General features: G+C 40.7%; 2 long non-coding RNA genes across 2 annotated transcripts in view; one reads left to right on the forward strand and one right to left on the reverse strand.

Moving 5' to 3' along the window:
• The first annotated feature begins 1,216 nt into the window (after positions 1–1,216).
• LOC107052924 lies at positions 1,217–6,095 on the forward strand. The gene is made up of 3 exons (XR_001465752.3): positions 1,217–2,082; positions 3,775–3,955; positions 4,718–6,095. It is a non-coding gene; the product is annotated as an uncharacterized LOC107052924 (long non-coding RNA).
• Positions 6,096–19,034: 12,939 nt separating this feature from the next.
• The window catches only part of LOC101751111, a 57,591-nt gene continuing 52,423 nt past the window's right edge, over positions 19,035–24,202 (reverse strand). The window contains exon 8 of the long non-coding RNA XR_006938813.1: positions 19,035–23,737. This is a non-coding gene — a long non-coding RNA (uncharacterized LOC101751111). The remainder of the gene's footprint in view (positions 23,738–24,202) is intronic.

Below are 24,202 nucleotides of genomic sequence, written 5' to 3' on the forward strand. Positions count from 1 at the left end.
TCCTTTCCTTTCCTTTCCTTTCCTTTCCTTTCCTTTCCTTTCCTTTCCTTTCCTTTCCTTTCCTTTCCTTTCCTTTCCTTTCCTTTCCATCATGACACAATATGCATTTCCTTCTAAATCAGGGTGCTCTAACTTGGGTGAAAGCCTGCTTCTCTATCTCGCTTTTCCTTGGATCACAACGACCCTTAGGAGCAGCCTGCGTGTCCCCCCCGAGCACCCCCCGGCCTGCCCGCGTCTGCCTCCACCGTGCCCCGACCCACGGCCATGGCACAGCGTGGAGCCCGGAGGCATTTCGCAGCCGGGAGCCTCGGGTTCTCTCTCCGGCTTATTTATTCACGTTATATATTTATTTCGGCGTTTTATTCCGAAACAAACCGGAGTCTGTCCCATCACAGATGGCCGGAGACGGACTGAGATCCCGCCCCGGACGAAAATGAAAACACGACGGAGGATCACCGCGAATAACTCAATTAAGACTAACAACAATGGCTTGTTGTTCTGTGATTTGGGGCGAAAGGACTCACTGAAAGCTGCCTGAGCGCGCTGTTCCTCGGGGGGATCCGCCGAGGATTCTAGATCTGCAGAGGGGCACTCGGTTATGCCATCAAACCCGCTCGAAAGAAAGCTCCGGGGGCGGCGAGGTGCTGAGAGAGGGGGGCCCAGGCACGGCCCCACTTCCCGGCCGAGGAACGCGCTCCCTCCCATTGCCTCCGTTAATGCGACCCTTCCTCGTTACCTTCTGTGAAGGTATCCCCTCTCAGCCTTGGGCGCTGGGCTCAGGATTTTCACTTCCTCCTACCAGCAGCACCCCGACCCACAGTGCCAACTCTTATTTAGGGATCCCCGTCTCACAGCCAGGCTCGGGTCCCGCGGAGAAGGGACACCGTTTGGGAGCGGCCCGGGGACAGGGGACGTGGCCCCGTATCCCCTGGGCCGCGCAGCGCCTCGGATGCTCCTCGGCACGGGGGGACCCTCGGCAAAGGCAGCGCGCAGCTCGCAGACAAGACAACAACAGCAGCAGGCACATATGGTTAAAATAAGGAGAGCCTTCCGCCTCAGGGGATTGGCATTAACTAGCCAGAAATGCGGGGCACTGCATCCAAAGTTCTGGTGGGCTTCTGCGGGATTGACAACTGAAATCACGCTACAAGCATCACTTTGACAATATTTGTAAACTTCGTGTTTCCCGGGATCTTCTTGATCAGAGGTATACGAGGCTGGTATGAGCTCAAGCCACGAAGGTCTCTCTTTTTTTTTTCTTTCTTTTTTTTTCCTTCCTCCTCCTTTTCCCTCTTCCGAGTTGATGAATAGCGATCAGGTTTCTTTTAATGGCTGCCCCCTATTCTCACAGCCTCCCACAACTAACCCGAGAGCCGGTTTCCTCGACCTCAGTTAATTCCACTGATTATTCCAAGATGATGAGGAAAGCACGAAGATTGTCCACTGCTCCTACCGATTCCAGGCGTTTTTGTTACCGTCTCCATCCTCGGCTCACGGGGATTTAACCGGGCCGTATTTTTAGGATCGGGCTGCCCTTCCCCTTCTGCTCCCTTCTCAGCTGACATCCTCCTGCTCTTGGCTCACTGCTCGGTCGCGGCGCGACCCTCGGGCTGGGGCGGTGGTTGGGGTGTTCCTGGGCGGGGGTCTGGGGTTGCCCAAAGGGAAGCAAACCTCGGGCCGCCCCCCGTCTCGCCAAGGGGATTTTCGGCCCCCCCTCAGAAATGAAACCGGCCCCCGGCCGCGGGCTGCGTGGAGGCCGTCCGGGAGGGCCGCGGGGGTAGATCCACTCCGAGAAGTCTCACTAGAGGGCTCTGATACTCAGCTCCGGCCGCTGCTCGGTGAACGCAAGAGCGGCTCCGTTCTCACTGTCCCTCAGCCTCCCGGGTGCAGCCCGACAGCTCTCCCCCGCGCCGCCGAAGGTGCTCCCGCGTGGTGTCACCACCGCGGTGTCCACTCTCCTCTGGGTCCATCCCATGGCAAAAGCGAGGAGAGCGGCCCCCAAAGCAGCCCGAGCTCCCACTTCGCTCCCTCGACGCATTTATCCTTGTCAAGAATCAGGGAGCGAGCGGTATTTACAGACAGGTAACATTTCTTTTTCTCACTAGAAGGAGGACCTTGCGTAAGTTCTTCCACGGTCTACTGAGCACAGTGTGCCCATAAATACAGCTACCATTTAATTCTGCAGGGCTGAGGCAAGCTGAAATGCAATGCAGCGTTAGCAAGCAGTAGACACGGATACGTGAATGTCAAAGACCAGGAACCAAATCACAGGGAATCTGTTTCCACTAGGGATTTTTGTTTTTCCATTTTAAACAACTTCTATCATTTGCTGTTGAGAACAAATAAAACCAAACCAGCCTCTATCAATGAGATCCAAGGCGGTTCTTATGTGCAAGGGAAACTTCGTAAAATGTTCCAATGCGTTCAATTTGTTTCAACTCCCAAGAATGTTGTAACAAGCAATTACAGAAATTAGGAAGTGCAATTTGGTTTGTTTGCTGTATTTTGCAATTCTCCCAGAAGCTTTGTATACAGATCAAAACTGCAGCATAAAAGCTTTGTGGAAAGTTGGATAGTTTAGATAATTTAACAACAGTTTAAAGCCAATCCATTTTCCAGTGGAAAATTTGCTACTTCTGAACTTGAGAAAATGTTTTGTATTTGAGTCTTGGATTGTTTGGCCTCCTCTTTCCTGGATTAATCTGGATTAATTCAGTCTCTGTCCTTTGGTTTCTTCTCCCCTTTATTTCATAGGTTCTTGAATAGTTCAAGTGCACTGTGGACCTCTTAATTCCCAGAAAAGCTCTGTGATTTAAACAGACTTGGCGTCCCATTTCATTCCTTTCTTTCTTCTTTTTTTCTTTTCTAATCATCAGTTTGATCTTCATTACAAACAGAGACTTTAAGACTAGTCAAATAGTGACTTTGTTGATTATTCAAGATGCAGAACAGGCCAGCCCAGTGAACACGGAGTTATTTTCAGGCAGTTAAGCCACTAAAGCAGGAAAATCTAAGGCTCTATAAGTTGCTGGTTAAGGAAATGTCTGCTTGTGAGGCACCATTCCCACTGCTGTTTTCTTCAATAGTTCCATCATGTGTGTGTGGTGAGTATGTAGTGCTATGCTTTCCATTGGAAGATGCCAGCCCTGTTTTACTCAGCAACAGAACGTAGTTTAAATATGTGTGCAAGAATGGACTTAACTGAGTCCCACCTTACTGATACTCCATGGTTCTTCATTCTTTTAACACAGTTTAATCATCACTTCAGCAATTTCCAGTAGTTCCCTTCATTCTCTCCATAAGTTGCAGAGGAAACCCAGACAACTGATGCAGGGCTAAAGATTCCCTTGACTCCCAGAGAGCTATAAAGTGGGATTCTTCTGTAACCACCTCTTACTGCTGGTCTGTCTGTTACATTCTACATTTAGTAAACAAGTAGGAAAATATTTGTTACAAGGTGTGTGTACACACACACATATATATATATGTTTGCATATATATATATATACATATAACAGTTTTAATTAAGTTTTGTTTAATTTTACTTTAGGTTAAAACTGAGACCATCTTTTCTTTAAATCTAAACATTAGGAGAACTACATGACAGCAGTATAAGTCAATAAATGTTAATTTAAATTATTCATTTCAGCCACACAAGAAGAGCTTAAGGATCAGGTTATGAGATGAGCTGGACAAAGTCCACAAATAATTTTACAGAAAAAAATGATTTCTTATCTTTTCTTTCTTTCCTTTTTTCTTTTTTTGTCTGATCAGCATTTTGAATCAAGTATAGTGATGGAGGAAGGTGTTGCGTCTGTGTTTGTTTTCGAGTGAAAGAAGGTTGGCAGCAGCATTTGGAACACATGGCATAAGTCTGGGAACTGGGCCTTACAGCCATCGTAAAGAAGTGAGCTTCAGCTTCCAAGAAGAGAAGAAAGCAGAGAGATATAATTGGGTGAGTTACATGAGTTACGATGTGAAAGCTATAGTGTAATGAGCATGTTGAATGCACACACAGAAAGGAAAAGTGCTCAGTGCCAAGTTGGATGCCAGATTTCTGGCTGGCAGAGGTGAGCAAGAAATTCAATAAGGGCTGTGCATGAAGGTGGTTCTCTTAAGTCATCAAATGTTCTTTGAGACCTTTGACTAGAGAGAACAGAGGTGGGACCATTAGTTTAATGGGTCAGGGCAAACAGAATAAACAGGCTGCAAAAGAAAATAACATAGTGGCAGATACATCCCAGAGGAGATACCACAGATGACTGTGGGACTGTCAGAGGCCAGTCCAGTTGGGCTGCAGTGATCTCTGGCCTTAAATGGGAGAAGTCCTCAGCTGGGTGGGAGATTCCTGGAGGGTGAATTTAGTACATAAATGTCTCTTCTACATAGCTGCAGAAAGTATGAGGAAGCTACTTCATGGGGGAAAGTTTCAGCTAGGGAGATTTTAAGTAGAAAGAGTGTGCTTGTGGGCACATCAAAATTGACTGTGGCCAGTGGCTGCAAAAAGGGAGGAGGGAGCCAGGAGACCTTTCAATTTTCTTACTCTATTTTTTAAAGGTAGTAGCTGTATTTTTTTCCACCATCTGAAAAAAGGTCTGCACGTACCAATTGGATCAATAAAGCATAGTCAACTCCAAGATAGAAGTATACAACATGATTATTTTCAGGTAATTAGAAGACTTGTATTTTACTTCATATTCCTGTGAAATTTGTCTAGGCATTTCAATATCATCTGACCAAAGCCTTCATGTGGAAGAGGAATCTGCCTGTCAAAGAAATTGGAGAGCTTCTCTGGATTCCATTTCCATCCAATCAAAGATGCTTTGTATTCACCATCATTAATCGTACAATTTGCATTTGTGTAGAAAGTAATAGAGGAAATATCCCAAGTTCATTACCAAAAGGTAATGAAGAGCATCCCCAAAAATTTGTGTGATCTGGATTGGAATTCTGAAGCGGTTGATACAATCAGGGAAAAACAGAAGGATTTGGCAGGAAAGAACAAGGAGAATGGGGTTTATGGAAGAAGAAGTTTGAAGTCTTCCAACTTCACTCAAGAAGTGTTAGTTCACTCAGTTAGGAAACTGGCACACTGACTGGCCATCCAGGATGGGACAGATCTTGTCAGTATCAGAGGAGTAATACTTTCACAAGGATGAACTGCCACTGAATGATACAGAAACACTTTTGTCTTCAATATCATGCAGGTATTTTGGGAAGATAAGTCCCTGTATTATTAATTATGACATTTAAAAATGATTCTGTTCCTTGGGAACAAGAAGACAAATATTTATCTCCATGGTTATGTTTTGCAGAGCACTCTAAAAGCATCAAAAAAGTGCAAGATCTTGTTCCTGGCATATATTTCCTTTGGGCTAATCTTTCAAGACTCCAAAAGGTGTTGAGATACGGTTGATGTTATGCAACCTTCAACACTAAAGCAGATGTACATCGTTCCTCCTTTGAGAAGTCTTATTTTGATCTCTGGAGACCCATATAGTGGTCCTCGCTAAATCATTTTGAGCAGAAGGGGAATGTGCCCAGAGCATTATAGAAGCAGCAATCTGTAGATGGAAGTTATATGTGGAGTTTGATGAAGCTGGCACTTTTCCTCCTGTATGTTAAATAAACAAGAAGTTACTGTGTAGTGTGTGGTGATGCAGGCTGATACTCTGCTGCTGAATAAAACAATGACATGCTAAGACTCAGACTATTTCCTTGTATAGTCCTCAAAAAATAGGATTTTTTGTTTCTGATACATCTGAAAATTCACAGGCAAATATGCAACTAATCAAACCTCGCAGAGATGCTAACACCCAGATGTGTGTGTTTCTGTGTGGAAGCAATCTATGGCTAATAGTAACAGAACTCTTGGATAGAGAAATCCTGTAAAAATACAGATTAGGCATACATAAGTTAAATATGTCTAACTAGTGTGCCAAGAATTTATAGTTTTATGAAATCTGTATTATGTAAAGATCTTTCAATATTTCCTTCTAAAAAGTTTTCATTAATATACAAAAAGGAGGATATGGATTTCCATAATAAGCAGAAGAACCTTCCCATTTCATGTACAATAAATGAAAATAACCACATGACCTTGATTCCTTGGCTTCCCTCTCTCTCCAGATCTCCATTAGAAGTTAGTACTTGAGTAATCCAATCTTTTAATAATAAGCTATAAAATAAAACCGTGCAATTTAGCAATAATAATGAATGGTAAGTTTGCATGTTGGCTGGAACTTCTGAGTGAGACTGTCCAACATTCACTGTGCTAAAAGTCTAACAGTACTGAGTTTGACCATTGGGATTGACACCCTAGATTCGCAACAGAGATGGGAAGGAGTGCAAATGCAGATCTGAATTTTGTATTTTAAATAAGGAAGTATCTATATCTGAGGAGAGCCTTGTCTTGTTCATCTTGATACACTTCAGTAAATTATGAGGAGCTACTTTAAAATGAAGAAAAGACAGAGGAGGTAAAAATCAGAGAAAATTCAGAGCTGAAATAGAGAGTTAATACTTGCAGGAATTCAAGCCTGCATTCCTTACAAAACTTCCCTTTGACTTATCATCCAGGGGAAAGAAAAGGAAAAATTTATCTGTGTGTACCTCTATATCTTGTGATATATCTTATAATAATCTAAGTTCACTTCATGGACGTGGATTTTGACTCTGGCTCATAGTGGTGACATCATGTCTCATCACTAGTAATGATGTGATCCAGGAAACTGGATGAAGTAAACTGCTACCTTCAGCCTTGTATTGGTTCAATAGGTCTTACATATCAATAAGTCTTACATATCAAACTTACATACGATGCTCTTTCTGTTCCTGTGTGAGCATTTGCAGGACTCACTTGTCGCAAACTTCATTATATTCCAACGTTACCATCATCATTTTCAATGCACTGAAGCTGATATTCAACCCTGTACACAGTTCTCTGGTTGTAATTCACCAATTTGTGTGGATGAGCTGATTGAGACAGTCTTCATTTTGTGGTGTGACAGCTGTGCATGTCTGTCTGGAATGTGGTTTGTCTTTCATGTCTCTGTTGCCACTGCTGAAATGCACCATCCGCCTCCTCACTGCACTCACATCCACTGTTTGGTCTCCATAAACTTTCAGCATGTGTCAATGAATGTCAAAGGGGACCATTTTTTCCACATGGAGGAATTCAGTGACACACCTTTGCTTTGTACGCACTTCCATGTCAGAGGCCATTTCGTCAGACTGCCCCTCTGTTACCATCTGTCACACAGCAATGAAATGTAATGGAATATTGGTGGGAAATTTCAAGCTCTACTAACACGCTACCAGCATCCACCTCTGAAGTTGTGGGCCAACACCACAAAATAGGAGGCATTAATTTCAGAGCAGCAAGCTTGGTAGAAAGGTGAATAAATACAGATTAGATTTTCTGTAATACCTTCACTGAAGGCTCGGATGAGTTTGGGTCATAGATCAAAGCAACACGATCATCTGAAGTGGTCTCTTATTTGAGAAAGGCCAAACCTTGCACACAAAATTCCTTTTTGCTTGCTTCCCTCCAACGCTGTATATTTATCATGGATAGATTATCACTGAGTGATCACGTTACTTTCTGGTATCTTATGACTGTGGTTCAACTTCAGAAACAAAAAAGAGCAAAGGAAAGCTGCCAAATCCATTTGCTTTATGTGACTCCCCACTTCAGACACACAAGGAAAGGCCTTACCTTTTTAACCTGTGCAGCTGATGCTTGGATTTTCTTTTCATATATATGCTCCAAAAGTAAACCATGGACTTGAGAGGAAACGAGCTTAATATGCCATGTGCTTCCTATTTGTTGAAGGTATCAGCGCTAGAGCTCCCTTGGCATGCTAAAACATGAACGTTTTTACAGCGTAGCAGATTATGGAAGCTGCTCTTGATAAATTCCAGTAACAGCATTTTACATTCCTCATGCACCTTTCTGTGAATGACAGATTGCCACATTAAGTCTCTAAAGAAGTGCTTGACAAGGGTGGTTCAGCAGAAGAAGAAAATGGACCATGTGTCTGACTCGGTAACTCTACATTTCTTAACACATTTACACGGGACTGCAGTGTTGTTCTCTCCTGTGTGCCAGAGCATGAGAAAACTTCAGCGTGAGACACTCCTTCACACCACCAGGTCCTCTGCTGAAATGCACATGAAAACAAACATATGGATGTGTTTACCTCTCATAAAAGTATAGGAAAAAGAATAATTTCACTGGAATTTTTTCTTCTTGGCTGGGAGGTAGAGGAAAAGGGACCATGGCAGATACACAAGCTGTAGAAGATGTGCTTGTTGGGAAGAAGGTTGTAGAGATTAAACAGCCAGCCCAGTAAGTACTAGAAGCCTTTATGCTGCAAATAGAGCAACCAGGCTAATATACTGTTTCATGCTGTATTCTGAAGGTGCTTTTTGGAAGAAGTCAGTTCAAAATGTTGCCCAGTATGACTCTGCCTGGCACAGAAATCACTGCTGGTTCTATCCATTCAGTGGAACTGAGGGGAACAAAGTTTGAAGACATAAGTATACGATTGTATGTGATTGTCTACATACTTAAAATGTGTAGAATTAGCTGTTAAGTGCACTCTAAATATGGCACATAAATTCACCTATAAATACTAGAAGCACTGTGCCTGATTTAGAAACATTAACTGAAGAATTTCTCAAATGCAAATTTTAATTTCTTTCATATCTGTTTTGTGGTTTCTTCTCCAGCATTCAAGGTGGATGCACGAGATTCCATTTCCAGTTTTAACTTAATGGCTTCCCTTAAGAAAGAGGAGGAAAAAAAGTTATATGAATTAAACATTACATATGATTTGGCAAAGCACTTTCAGGAATTCAATAAGAGCAGAAAAAACTGTTGCTCAGAGTTAGTAGCAGCAGTGAATAGCGCTGTTACCATCTAAAAGCGCACACTTTTCAGTCAGACTTGGCTGGTGAAATGTAGAAGCTTAATGTGGATTACACTTTTTAAATCTTTCAACGTTAGAAAAATAGAAGAGATGTAGTGCGTTTTCATTTCAGCGTACTTTGAATGCAATCTCAAGATAAATGTGAGAGACGGATTGTGTTTGTACCCGTGCCAAACATTGTCGTTAGATATTGCTGTTTTGTTTCATCAGCCAGATGAATTTACACAGGGACATCGATCAGGTACCTACATTTAAAAGAACGCACTGTCAAATTAGTGGATAGAAAGAGCACATTAGGAGAGAGAAATTATCTGGTGAAAGATTTAAAGACTGACTCAGTTGTGTTTTGTTTCATTAAATGTGGGGTAGTCCCCGTTCATTTTCCATTTAGCATGAACATTCATAGACTCCATTAAAATACCATTTTTGTAACGAACTAGCTGACTTGGGACATACATGATCCTCATTGGAAAAAACACAGCTCCCCTTCTTACAGGTTCTAGATCACTCCAAAATCTGGGGCCCAAGACGGGCAACCCTACTGGCTGTCTTGAGGAGACACCTGCGTCCTCCTGTAAAATATATGTGTATAGGGCATATATTTTATGGCCTGCGAAGGCAATTGATGGCCTGCAGGGGCTGGTGGTCTCCATAGGGATGGGGAGGGGTTGGGATGGGATGTGGTTGTATGCACTCCACAAAAGGTCTCAGAATATGTTCTCAAGAGGCAAACACACACAAGCACAAAACAAACAAACAAAAAGACAAGCAAAAAAATAAATCAAGCAAATTGAAACCAAATACATCCATGACTAGCCTATGCCATAAATCCCTCTTTTGTGCTACTTTCCAGTCAGCTCCATTACACAATGGATTTAATTCCACAATGATTTAACTACACAATGATTTAATTCAAACGTTTTATGGCAGAGATGTATTTTAGCTAAAATGATATTTTTACACAGTGTGGGGCGGCAGGGGGTTGGATAAAATGGACTACTTTACCAATGAAATGAAGGGCTACAGAATGGTAAGAGACAGGTACAGGGAGTGTAGGTGTGGTACCAAATCCCTACCTCACTGTTTCAATACCTGCGCTTAGTGCCTGGATTGCCTTACATTCAGCTCTGTAACAGCCCCACAACATATCAGAGCTTCCTGCGAAGGTTTTCACTCTTCATATCCAATAAGACATTTAGATTAATGCATGCAAAATGTTGCCCTAGGATTTGATAGTGAAAAGAGCCAAAACCCAAATCTTCTTTTTTTCCCCAGAAATAGTCATCCATCATTAAAATTATTAGAGAGCAAATGGCTGAAATGTATCATTACAAAATAGAAGTATTTCCTTTGATTGTTTAAAAATCTCTTATTTAATTTGATTCATACATATTTTTTTCCCTTTTACAGTTTAGAACACTGCATCTTACCATATGTGAAATGTTTCTTCGAGGTGTCAAAGTGACTTGTCATGGGTTTGGAATGAGAACTAAATTAAATGTCCATACTTTAACATACTTATATAAATAACGAGATATTCCAGTATAAACCATTCATTTGGCAGTCATTTCTACATCAGCAACTACAAAGTGCTATAGATTTCCTGCCTAACTTGACACATGCAAAGAAAATCAGGAAGGAAAATGTGTGTGTACGCATATATTTTATAGAAAAAGACAGCCTCTTGTATTCTATTGTCATTAAAGTATTTCTAGCTTTTCTGGAAATAGTGCAAGAGGTTTAACAAAATGCTCTGCATTCACAGCAGAATGCTGGAGCATTAAGTTGCTTCCAACTGCACTCCAAAACTTGTTTCCATAATTTAGAAACAGAGAGGGTAGAAATGGATAACAAAGTCATTAATGAGCTCCAAGAATGATTTATTATGGGTGATATAGCGTCTTTGCTTTTAAGAAAAATACATTAAATAAAAATTCTTCATAAAATAAAAATTCTTTCCTATTGAACATTGTGCAGAATTTGCTTTATTAGTGTATTATATCACCACATTGCCTGGTCTGGCATTTCTCATACAAATAATGTTTCAAGGTGCTAGCAAAGCTTGTGAACTACAGTGCAAACCATGTTAGGAATACTGTTTGTACAGAAACACAACAGTAGCAAAGATCCTTCTGCTGGGGTTCTGGAGATAGTTAACACTGGAGGATCCTTTCATCTTGCATCTGCTGCACAAACTTGCATCACACTCGGCTAACAATAATAAAAAATGATAACTGATATTTAGTTCCAGTCTTTCCATCTGCCTGACTTCTTTATGCCAGTTTTTAGGTTGCCAGTCTTTCTCATGCACACGTCTATGCACACATACTCTGAAAGCATTGGTGGTCAGTGAACAGTGTCGTCTAGGTGGAAACATCATATAGCTATAAAACAACATCCAGATTTGCTGGCAGCAGGCCTAAGGACAAATCCCGGTCCTACTGAAGGGAATGCCCTGGGCCCTCAGACCAGAGGCATGCAGTCTGGACCACTGCATCCATAGACTTTTCTTACTAGCAGGTTCTGCTGGATTTAAGTCTGTTGGGGTGTGAGAAGGAAATTTTTGTTCTTTCCAGGCATGGAGTAACTGTCTGTATTCCTGCCCTTACATTTGCACATGATTCATCTCCGAAAACTCAAACCAACGCCTTGGATGATCTCTGAAATCTCTCAGAATTAAGTAATAGAAAAATGCCAAACCATTCCAATGTTTGTCTATGCTGTGGTGGTTTAAAAGATTAAAATAATTTGGCATACAATGGTGTCAAAAGTTCATAAATGTAGCTAATAGGTATTTAGCTTGTGCAGTTGCATGCTAATACAGAAATGTTTCTAAGTAGTTATATACACATTGCAGTTAACACTGTGCATAACAGTGGTTAGTTACTCGAAATCACAGACCTTCAACAAATAATTTGTTTTAGTGCCAGTCTTCACTTAATCACACAAAATTAGGCTATTTGACATTTTTATTGCAACCGACTGAAGCTTGTAGAAACGAAGCAATAGTCTTGTGCTGCACTCTTCACAACCTCAGTCTGTCATGAAGAGAAGAAATCTGTCTTACTGTGGTGGAATATGAGAAGCTGCAGAATCCCAGCAGGGGTAGTGGTGTGCCTTCAGCACCCATCCATGATCTGGGTTGCATCTATAGCATTCAAAAGTATGTGATAGCAATACACTTATAGAATCTTAGAATCACAGAACTGTTTGAGTTGGAAGCACCATTAAAAGTCATCTAGTAAAACTCCCCTGCAGTGAACAGTGTCCTTAGTGCACCCTTGCAATAACACAACAGCATTTTTTCCCTTGCATCTTCCAGGGATAATTTACTGACAGTTTATTATTCACTTGGCTATGGGTTGTGTAGTTTTCATTAATAAAGCATCTATTTCTGTAAAGATTTCAAACCTGTATGAATCAACAAGATTGCTTTTGCTTGAAACCCCCTCTAACAAGCAGTATCACCAAGTATTTCCTGAGCTAAGCTCTGCTCTTCTGGCTTAAGAATATTTATCAGTAAGTCAGGGGTACAAATGTGCCAAAGGGGCTGCAATTATCCTCAAAACAAACATTGAAAAAAAAAAAAAAAGACACAAGTTAAGTCATAGAAAAACATGATTAAGGCACCTTAATTTACCTCGTCCACAGTACCTCCATTGAATAACGATATATTTATCACGGTTACATAGCAGGGTTTGAAGCCTATTTTTTTTTAACTGCTAAGCTTTTGTTTTTCTTTTCTTATGTTAACAGCATCACGACTTGAGGTGCAACTAGAGCCATGTTGCACAATCATGTTTTAAGCAGATTCATCACAGAGCATGACATATCCCAGTCCCATGGAAGAAGCCCTCCAAGCTCCTGCTGCCTATCCCTAGTTTAAACAGCTGAACACACAAGTGGGCAGCTGAGGGAAGGGATGATGCAAGTTAATGAAGTGCTGAGGGCCTCTACTCCACCATCACTTCTTCTGAACACTGGTCAGATGGTTCTTGTTTCAGAGGCTGTTGGGGTAAGAAGTGAATGGGAGAAAGACAGATAATGGATTGGCTGCTTCCATATTCTAATTCCAATATTGCAGAGAGGTAGAGGTCTAGGAAAACTCATTAGTTTATTACATAGTCATAGTCTTTTTTTAATATTTTATACTCTGAAGACTAAGGCAAGTCTCAGAGCAATATTTTGACTTGTTCATTAAACAAAAAACATTCTAAGAATACCCATGGAGGTCAAATATTTTCAAGTGTTAGTATTTCTTTCTTCATGGTGCCTTTCTTTCTCCCAAAATTTTATTTCTCCATTAATTATAATTAGACTCTCAACACTTAAAGTACAGCACCCAGCTAGGAAACGTTGCTTGCCAAAACTGGCCAAGATGTCACAGAGATACATATTCCCACATCCTCACATCCTTCATATCCGAAATGTTGTAACTTCCATCCAACACAAATGCACACACAGAGAGACTCAAACACTCATGAATGTGTGTTATTAGAGAGCAGTATTACGAAAAGACCTTATGTTAATAAGACAGAATAGAACAGAATACAATAGAGTGGAGTGGAGTGGCGTGGCGTGGAGTGGAATGGAGTGGAGTGGAGTGGAGTGGAGTGGAGTGGAGTAGAGTAGAGTAGAGTAGAGTAGAGTAGAGTAGAGTAGAGTGGAATAGAAGAACATAATTCAGTTGTGAGGGACCTACAAAGATCATTGAGCCCAATTGCCTGACCACTTTAGGGCTAACCAAAAGTTAAAGGATATTATTAAGGACATTATTCAAATGCCTCTTGAATGCTGACAACACTTATCAAAGAGCTACAGTTACCCAAAGTTCCCCTTGGCTCTTAATACACTGCACAGGGTCATTTAGAAAATACTAGTGGTGCTGGATTATCAATGCCAGGAGAACAGTAAAAAGTGGCATTAACTCAGTACCACTGGCCTCTTATAACATCTGGTGGAGGGAATGGTGCCCTCTGAGCTGTTAAAACACAAACCTCACAAACCAAAATGACTTCCTGGAGCTATGGACTTCTTGGTTTTCTGGGGAAGCTCTGAGGTAGTTCTTCTGGCACTGTGGTCAGATTGGCTTTTCAGTGCTTGGGAAGAGTGAAGGCATTGTTATATTACCTGTGCACCATGGATCTGACTTTGGACTAAGCAAGTTCAGGCTGGTTAACATAGATGAGCCCTTCCTGCATTCAGTATTCAAACCATAGTTAGAAATATGCTCTCATGAATACCTAAAAAATTTTTCATTCAGACAGTGATTTGTCTATCAGAGATGTGGAATATGAGTGGATTATTAGAATTATATATTTATTCTAATTAGAGACCAATACATTCTTCTGTATGAAGTGCTGGAAGGTGTTATTGGTTGCTGCAGCCCAAATGAAGGCCATGTTTAACAGTCACTTTAATGAGAAAAGGCACACTTTCTGCCTGAAGCTATAGGGAACTGGGACAATTATATTGTCCCAGGACAGTCTCTGGGTTTTCTGGGGCAGCGCTCTATGTTGCTTTACATCGCAGTCTTAAGGGCTATAATTTTGTGTGGGGGTGGCAGGAAGGGGACTGCCCACTGAGTACCTGTCCCTTTCTGATCTCTTGTGGCAAAGCTTTTTTCCCATCCTCTCAGCTACCCTAAACCATGCTTTATGCGGTGGAAATCTCACTCAGAGCACTTTTCTCCTTTTCCCTAGCAAGGGGTGAGAAACAGGATTTCCTTCCATCTTTCTGTATCACCCGGCCAAGGAAGGAAGAGAAGAGGCAAAAAGCTCCAGAGCCTTGTCTGCTCCCCTTTTCCCACTACCTGAATGAAGAAGAAACAGAATTGGTCATAGCCCCACTCCACAGCAGCATCCCTCCCCAGCCAAGCCTGGGGAAAAGGCTCAGAGGAAAGGGAAATGTGGTTGGGGTTGCAGAGCTGGCTTGGACAGTGGGACAGAACTTCTTGCTGCATAGGTTTCTATATGGGTATGATAGCCCCTTTGGGTGAAGTTGTTTTGTTTTTTCATACTACAGAAGTACTGCATGCCCTTGTCTCAGGTACTGAGAGTTTTACGAATCTTTTCAGAATCATCTCCCATCTCTTATGCAGACCTTGGACTATATAGTATAGTCAGGGTATTCTCTAAGATCACTTCTACCCACACAAATATTTACTTCCAGGAGACACAGAGATATATATTCTGCAAGACGTTGCATTATTTTCCAGCACTTGTAATCTCCTGATCAGTGTTGTTGATCTGATAGCTGCCTGAAGTATAGGTTACAACAAGTTATCACACTTTTCTGGCAGCACTGAGTGGAAGGAAAAAGTAGTAGGAGAAATGATCAATTGCATGAACTTGGAATGGCAGATAAGAGGCAGATCCATTATTTCCATCTGCAGAAGGCAGCCATCTTATATCTCTATGATCTTTAGTACAGATATAGGTGGAATAAATCTCTTGTCTTACAGAAAGCCCTCTGTCCCCATGGTTCTGAGCATAAGCTCCCCTGGCAGCGGGAGCATAATACTGAAAAAACAGATTTTACTGATGTCTATGCAGTTAATCATAATCTTCATTTTAAGCTTGTGCCTAAAATTCAATCCCATTTTAAGTTTTGATGTTAATAAAAATGCTTTGTGGGATCAAGCCAGTAATTCGTAAGCATATTTATAACTATTATTTCCCAATTCATTCAATCTCCAACCCATTCTTATTGGCAAGGAGAGGCCTAGAGTTTTCTGTTGCTGGTAGATTTGTACAACAAAGATCTCCCTTCAGTTCCTCTCTGATAGGATTGGATCGATTAACTATGCTACTGCTTATATTGCTGTACCTGCCAAGTATACGGCAATGTAGAAATAGGAAAAATCATCCTGATGTGAACATGTGGACAATAGAGAATGCCAGAACAAATTTCATCCCTGTACATGTAACAATTCCCATTTCATTTTGGTTCAGGACACTAGAATTTAAGATGTACCCCCTAGACAAACAAAGAAAATGCCAGTTTCTAATTCAAGATGGCCATTTCTTATGAAAAACACTTTGAGAATACTTACCAGGAAATAGTGTTACTTGAAGAGTAAATTGCATTATTTTTTTTTCTCCAACAGAGTTCTATCTGCCCTATTTTCACAAAGGTAAGTAAGGCAGAATGGAGATAGCTTATTTTTGGGGATCTTGGGATCTTGTCTTAGGATTAGGATACTAAAATGAAGGCTCAAATTTATGCTTGTGTTATGAACATAACAGAGTTGGAGAAGACAGAATACTGCAAGGCAGGGTAATATTTTTTTTTCTGTTTCTTTCCAACTTGATGTTGCATTTGGAGAAATGCTGATGAGTGCCGGTGAAGGATTAGAAAAAAGGTGAGCCTCTATATTGGAAAGCAAACTCTCTTCGCCCTTTTCCATCCCATTTTACATATCCATCAGTGATTCTCTAGATACACACCTGGAAACTTTAGTCATGAACCTATTATCCTATATGGATGTCCTTAAATTTCAGTGAATTTTTTCTTGTGGATATACTCAAGGAATTGAATCGGGCAATGTCAGAAAATGAAAACTTATGTAGCCATTCTCTTTGGAGCATGATCATTTAAATAGCATGTAAATCTATTTTTTCCCTGCTGTTTGTAATATCAGTAACATCCTCAGAAGGTGGTACTGAGAGTAGATCTGAAATTAGGAATGTATATTGCATAGGGAATATCATTAACTATTTGCTATTTATCCCAATCTCGTGGAAAAAAACCTGAACACAGTTAATACTGACAAACTTGTAGGTAAGAGTTCAAATCAAATCCTGAGAGCAACTACTGGACTTTGAATGATTTGGAGCAGAGCTTGGAGCAGTATTTCATACTCACTTCTTATAGCCATAGTGGATCAAATCAGAAGTCTGTTTCATATTTTCTTTGAATTATGTGAGTTCGAAATCCTGATCATAACGTTGCTACTCAGTGGATATGTATTCATTGGCATTAGCATTTCTGAATGGATTAACTCAGCCATTGTGAAAAACAGATTCTGCAGTTTACTTAAAGATAAGCATGAGCAGCGTCAGGTCAAACATTTTGGAAATTTCCCAACAGAAAAGGCTCGCTCATGGAAACTAAATGTTCTGTAGAAAAGCTGTGAATTTGATGAAACTATTGAAAAGAAGCCAGCAGGCATTTGACCAAAATCTTGCTATTTTTCTGTCAGTTCACCTATCTTTCTTTCCCCTCCTAGGCAATATCAGCCTCCATGGGCTTGCAGAAGGACTGGGAAAAAGAAAACAACAACAAGGTGAGTTTCGGGCTCCTGGGCAGCATGTTTTGGGCTATTGTTCTAGTAGCTTGAACTGACAGTATCTGACTGTCCTTCAGATGAGGTACTGTAGAAGTTTCGAATGTGTTTTCAACAACAAATACGAGATTTTCACAGTGTTTATATGTGTGAGTGGACTATTCAGCAGAGGCAAGCAATCGTTTCACAGATCTCCAAACAATCATTAGATGGAAATAAATGTCACTAGTTATTGAGTGATGCTAGATATGATCTCATGACCTAGAAGTCATGGAAAGCTTTTTATATAAACCATTTTCTCAAGCAAAATTATGCCACAAAAAAGAATAGGCTTATTTTTCATCATCTCTATTTATTATAACCATTATTAACTTGTTCCTTGATAACTTGATTTATGAAGTTTGTGACAAATTGCTTGCTTAATTGAAATATGTCAGGTTTCTAAATATTGAAGTTAATTATTCCTCCTTTTCCAGTGGAAACTGACCTTTAATTGTACAATATTAATCCACATATTGTATGAATTATGTGAAATACCCATTTTCTATGTAGAGAGAAGTATGCATGTGTTATTGTAGTGGAGTACAGTTACACAATTATTTTTAATTTAGGATATCAGTTTAATTAAATACTTGCAGAAACCAAGATTTTTCAGGAAATTTGCAATTACAATCAATTTGAATGTACTGCTAAATTAATATGGTGACAAGCCTAATAATAAAAACTAACTAAGTAATTATGGGCAGGTGCTGAACAGATGTGTAAATAGAAGGTCTCTGCATGGGACTTTGTTATATATCATTTTGAAAAGCAAAAGAAACCTGTTATCCATAGCCATTCATATACGCAGTTATAATCAGTCACAAAAAAAGTTAGTTCTTTGAATTTAGATAAATCATTTAAAAATGTATATGGCACTTATGCTTTCATTTTCTATTTCTGGAAAGAAAGTCCAGTTGATTGAAGACTGTTGCTCTACTGTACTCAAAGTCTGCCGCAGTACTAAAATATATTCTTCTTTCAACACATGTATGATGAGTGGGTTTTGAGTTGGAATGATTTAACAGTCCAAACAATTCACATTCCATATTACAAGTTAAACTTTATTTAAAGAAGTGTGTGTGGGGGAGAAAGCTAAGACTAGTTTAGAGTTGTTTGCTCAAGTTATTAAATTGCCAAAAGCCCAATTCAATCTCAAAGTAGTTGGAAAACAGTGAAGTTGCATTACTACTATGATGTCTTTTAGATGGATTTATAGGGTGCTCTTTTCTTTTATTTCTGCAAACCAGTTTATAAAAATACACCTTTTCAGGTCTTTTATTTTTGTGAGAGATCTCTTCTTGTGCACTGTTAGAAACAATCATATCTGTGATGTAAGCACTTAAGCGAAACTGAAGTAGTTTCTGTAACATTCATATAGAAATCTCAAGGACAAACTGGCACCTGAGGAAAGATGCACGTGAACCAGCCGCCTGGTAGGATGGGGATCCTCTGTGCCTTCTGGGGAGATTAAACAATGTCTGAGGTAGCCACCTCTAGAAGCATGTCTAAACTAGCCTCCTACAGGACTTAGATACTTTGTTCCAGGCTACAGAGATGTGCTTTCCTATCCCCAAGGTTGGTAGCTCTAAACCAAGCTGTGAGCTTCATGAGCAACAGAGGGAGAGGGAAAGAAGAGAGAGAGGAGAGGAGAGGAGAGGAGAGGAGAGGAGAGGAGAGGAGAGGAGAGGAGAGGAGAGGAGAGGAGAGGAGAGGAGAGGAGAGGAGAGGAGAGGAGAGGAGAGGAGAGGAGAGGAGAGGAGAGGAGAGGAGAGGAGAGGAGAGGAGAGGAGTAACAATTGCCACAGCTGAAAAGAGATTAACAATGAAGCAATACTAGTGCTGCTACAATGAGAATTATCTGGGCAGATTCCACACTATTTTATTTGTAAAAGGACAGATTTTAAAAGTGAAAACATGTATTCCAGATGTACTATGAAGTATTTCAGAGAGAAGTGGGGAACACATCGCAAGTCCTGCACAGCCTCTGTTGCTGAGCAGTCCTCATGGTCTACATGTGTAGCAGTGACTGCTATACCCTTGGCTGGTATACTACTCTTCTATACTAGCAGCCAGTATTGATGATAAAAGGCAACACCACTAAGGATAACAACCTTTCCTTTCCCCTCAGCTCCAGACTCCAAGATACTCAAGCAGCCTGTGGAAAATGAAAACCAGAGCAATACTTGTTTCCTAGGAAAAAATGAACAAATTAAAATGAGTGGGGAGGACAGACCCACCTCAGTTTTAGAGTGGAAAGAAATCCTCAGGAAGCTCTGCTGTGCTCCATCCCTGACAAAGGCTCTTTATACTCAACAAGCCTCAGCTACTGGGCAGGAGATGTTTATTGTAATGAAAGACTCTTCAGAAAGTTTGGAACACAAAGATTTTATCTTTGTCAGGGGAACACCTAGTGGTTAGTTAACCTTTGAATAGGACTTCTAAGACAATGACAACTGCAGGATTTGGTGCTGTATGTGGTCTGGATTTTATTACATGAAACACAAGGCAACATACAGAATAAACCTCTAAATTTCTGACATGGAGAGACTTTGCTTGTCCTTTCCAAAAGAAAGTTGCCTGAATTTTCTTCACCCTCATGGCCAGCCACACATACCTTCTCCTAGCTGAGCTTGGATACCCTTTGCAGCTGCTCCCATACTGTCTCAGTTCTTCCATGTTCACTGTCTGAGAAAGGCAAAAAAGGAGTTTTCAGAAAAAAAAAAAAGGTTTACTCCACAGGTGCAGAGAACCATGAACTGGCTTAACCCTGGCAGCAGTGCAGAGATAGCCCTGGTGACCCACATGCATTAGCACCAGCACCAGGAGCAGGAGTGCTGCTTCACCACGGTGCTGAACTGACCTCCAATATCCCTGCCTTTCTGCACTGTGCATGACTTCACAGTGAGCTGGTTAATGTTAGGATGGGAATCTTTGCAACACAGTTGGCATAGATCAGACAGTAAGCGCTGAGGTTACTTTGGCCCCTCTGAAAGTCTTTAAGTGACCGGAGTGCTTGTGTCTTCTGTGCCCTCAGCAGAGAAGCCGTTGCCTCCAGCTGCATTTTCACTGTGTGGGAATTGTTTGAACTCACCACTGTTGCCACAGCTGCTAAAGGAAAACATGTAGTTAAAGATGAGGCTGTGCATACATTATAGATATAGGCATATGGTTGTCAAGCTGCTGCCCAACAGCTTCCATAGTTATATGGCACCTTATGTTATCCAAAGCACTTGAAATTTTTTAGATAACAAAAGCAAACCAAGACAGCTATTATGGCTTTGTGCTGCACTTGCTTCCTGATAGAGTTGCCAATCCAGTACTTTGAATTCTGTGCCAGCAGCTTTGACACAAGTGAAAGAGCAAGCTGTGCTTTTAACAGATGCAAATGCTTTAGTTGCAGTGATCATTGCTTTCTCAAAATCATTATCACATATGTGGGATTTCATATTCATACTTTTTCAAAGCAGCAACGTTCAGATGATTAGAGCAACATTTTCTTAGCACCAGTAGATTTTTAAGGAGCATAAGCAACTGACATTATCTTGACTCAAGCAAGCATTTTACTGTCCCACCAGTGCTTCTGCTGAACAGACACACAACACATGGTTGGCACTGTTGGAAATCTTGCATAGTGCCACCACTGTGCCATACCAGCAATGAGCCATACTGATGGATTTCTAGGAATCTGCAGTCTTCTCTGATTACAGGGGAATAAGGACAAACAAAACAGTGTTAAGCCAGCATTAAGTTACTGGCTTAGATATTCTCGATTTGAGAATAGCTCATCACCTTTCTCTATTTTTCCGTATCTCTTTGTGTCAAGGGTACAGCTTCTGAAAAAGCGTGAAGTTTCTTGCTTTGTTTGAACAAGGTTACCACAAAAGTACAAGAATTTGATACCATCAACGTAGTTCTTTTAATGGCAATTTCAGCAGCAGCAAACACATGGAAAAGTCATTATGTCTGTGAAAGCAACAAATACAATCCAGAGATACTGTTGTGCATAAGACTCCCTTCCACCAGAAGACCAAGTCTGTTTTTTTTTTTCTGCCATTAAACACATACAATGTTAATTCTAAGCCCCTGTTTTGTACAGGCAGGATCTGGCAAATTTTGGCACCATATACTATTCATCAAAGAAAGAAACAGTCCAGACCTTGTAAAGCCTTGACTCTGAAAGTGTGTGTGCTCAGATTTAAGTAGTATATGATGTGAAGCCCAGTGCAAGAGAAGGTTACTCTGAAGAACCATAGAGGTTTTGCTCTGAGTGTTCCATGGAATGGGAGCAGATCTCAGTGTAATTTCTTGATCATGCACATCCATGATTAAAACAAAGCACAGATGCTTAAAACAAAAGACTGGGAATGAGAAAAAAATCATTTTTCTATCCTAATTTTGAAGCTTTTCTTAAAATGAAGAAAAAAAAAAAACCTCAACAGATCTGCATATGTTATATATAAAAACAACAACGAAAAACCCAAACAAGTTGCCTTAATTTTTAACTCTTCTTCAGTATTCCTCCTTCCCACAAACTTTGCCATCCGCACTGCAGTAATTGCAATGTGACAGTCAGCAAAGATTCTCCAAAACATCCTTTTTGGTAGGAAAAGAAAAAGAGAGTTCAGGAAAATTGTGCTCTACTGTTGAAGAAAATTCATATCATAGAATACAAAGACTGTCTTGGGCAGAGGCTTTGGTCACTGTCTGATGCAGGTAGCTGGCTGAGTGGCTGTGCTCTCAGCAGCTTGCTCCCCTTCTCTTTTCCTCTTTTTTCCTCCCTCTTCATTTCCATATCTCCACAAATGTTATTTTTTCACATTCACATCACCATCTCCAAATGCATTTGCACAGAGACACATAAGGATATAAAATAGTGTCCCCATGATTTATTTCTATCTGATCAGGGCACCGTCAATTCCTTAGAGACTGTTCTGGCACAAGTCTCAAGCAAAACAAAGAAGCAGTTCCCTCTTCTTACATTTTTCTTTTGTTAAAAATGTTATAAAATGTAGACTGCACATACCAGGTGCAAAATACCTTTGAAAGAAGTGGAGGGTTTGTCCCTAGAAAAAAGACATTTTTGGAGGGCATAAATTGTCCCTGAACCAAATGTTTTTATGCCATCCACAGTAGCTGGACTTGATGACCTTAGTAGGTCCCTTCCATCTGGACTATTCTATTTTAGAAAGCAGATGTTGGTCTTTATAGGGTTTCCTTGTCCAGCTTAATCACCAGCCAAATTAATGGCTTTTCTATCATTTTCTTATTGCAGAGCCCAGTGAATAATCTGGTATGAAAACTGATAGCAGTAGCACATGGTGTCTGTTAGTACATATGAACTGTGTCATTGTGGACCATAGCTTCATCTCTCCCTAGCTGCACCTTGTGTCACCTCAATATCATGCAGGGCCTCTCAGAGGAGATGACAGCATGCCAGATGAAAGTGTTGGGCAGGATGCTGGCTCAGGAGCCCCCACACTTATTCTTCAGCCTGCAGAGATCACCTATGGGTGCACAGTAGCCAGAACAGGCTCACATTTTAAGCCATACAGAGCCTGAAACAAGCTTGTAATCGGGGCATTCACATTTAACTTAAGGTGAACTCATCCTATCACATCTCTGCTGATCCAAAAATAAAGACTTTAACTTACAGGCACTATTTTCAATTAATGTAGTTTTTCCTTGATAAATGCAGTGAGATGCAGGAAGGATCTGTTTGCAGTTTTAATTACACTCAGTGTACACACATATATCTACCTCTGGTGATTCCAGAAGCACTCATTATTTGTTCATTATTCTAATGACACAACCACACATAGGTTACTTTAAAATAAGGTAAGATTTTGAGTGTCCAAGACACTTGGACACCTTAGATACTCAGAATGTCTCTTATCCCCTACTAGGTGCTTTTCACCTGGGGCTCCCGCAGATCGTGTACACAAAGCTACTCCCAGAATATCCATCTATAAGCCAAGAAAACAAACCAACTTGTGATCCTCTAAAACATTCAATATGTATTGCAACACTGAGGTATCTGGCTGACAAAAACCATTAGGTAAGGCTTTCAAGCTCCAGAGGATAAAGTCTGCTACTAGATTATTTCTATCATGATTAGACCAACATCTGGCTTTCAGCTTCTCTCATGACAGCACTGTGGTTGGGGCGCTACTTTAACTTGCATTTTCATAAGCTACACTGTTCAGTGATTTATATCAATCTGCTTTTAATCACATTGTGCCAAAATTAACCAACTGTAATTGCCACCCAGGGCAGGCCGTCTTCTGAAAAGGAAATAAATGAAATTAGTTATCAGGGCAGGAAGCAGCTGCCTGGCTATGAAGTGGAAGAGCAATCTGTGCACTAGTTTAGACTCACCCCTGTCATGCAAGTGAAGGAGCATGGCAGTAATGGGGAGAAAACAAAACGGAAGAGTCCAGGATGTCATCTTTCTCCACTCCTCCTCTCAATTTTTATTCTGTGCATTTTCAGTGGCAAAGAAATGAAAACATCTTTATTTTTGTTTAACTTCTCAGAAACTCTATTTACAATTCAAAAATGTAACTTCAAATCTGAAACAAAGTACTTCCTCTCTCTTTCTCCCATGATTTCAGTTTGTCAGCAAAAATACACCCATAAACCCATCATGTTCACATATGTGCATACAGCATCCAAACCACACTGTGCTCTGCAATGTGGTGAGAGCTTTTGCATAGCTGAAGAGGGAAAAGAAATGGGATCTGAAAGGTGGGAAACCTTCCGAGCATGTCATTTCCCTTTCTGTACTTCAGATCTCAAACTGACTGAAGCCAGAGAGCAAGTTTCTAGCAGCTTCAGTAAGCTTTGGAACAGGCTCTACTGATGGAGCTAGAAGCAGATATTAAGTTACATCAGCTTCATAATAGCTGCCAAATTTTTTTTAACTAGGAAATATTAGCAAACG

The sequence above is a fragment of the Gallus gallus genome, chromosome 3 (assembly GCF_016699485.2).
Source record: "Gallus gallus isolate bGalGal1 chromosome 3, bGalGal1.mat.broiler.GRCg7b, whole genome shotgun sequence".
NCBI classification, from domain to species: Eukaryota; Metazoa; Chordata; class Aves; order Galliformes; family Phasianidae; genus Gallus; species Gallus gallus.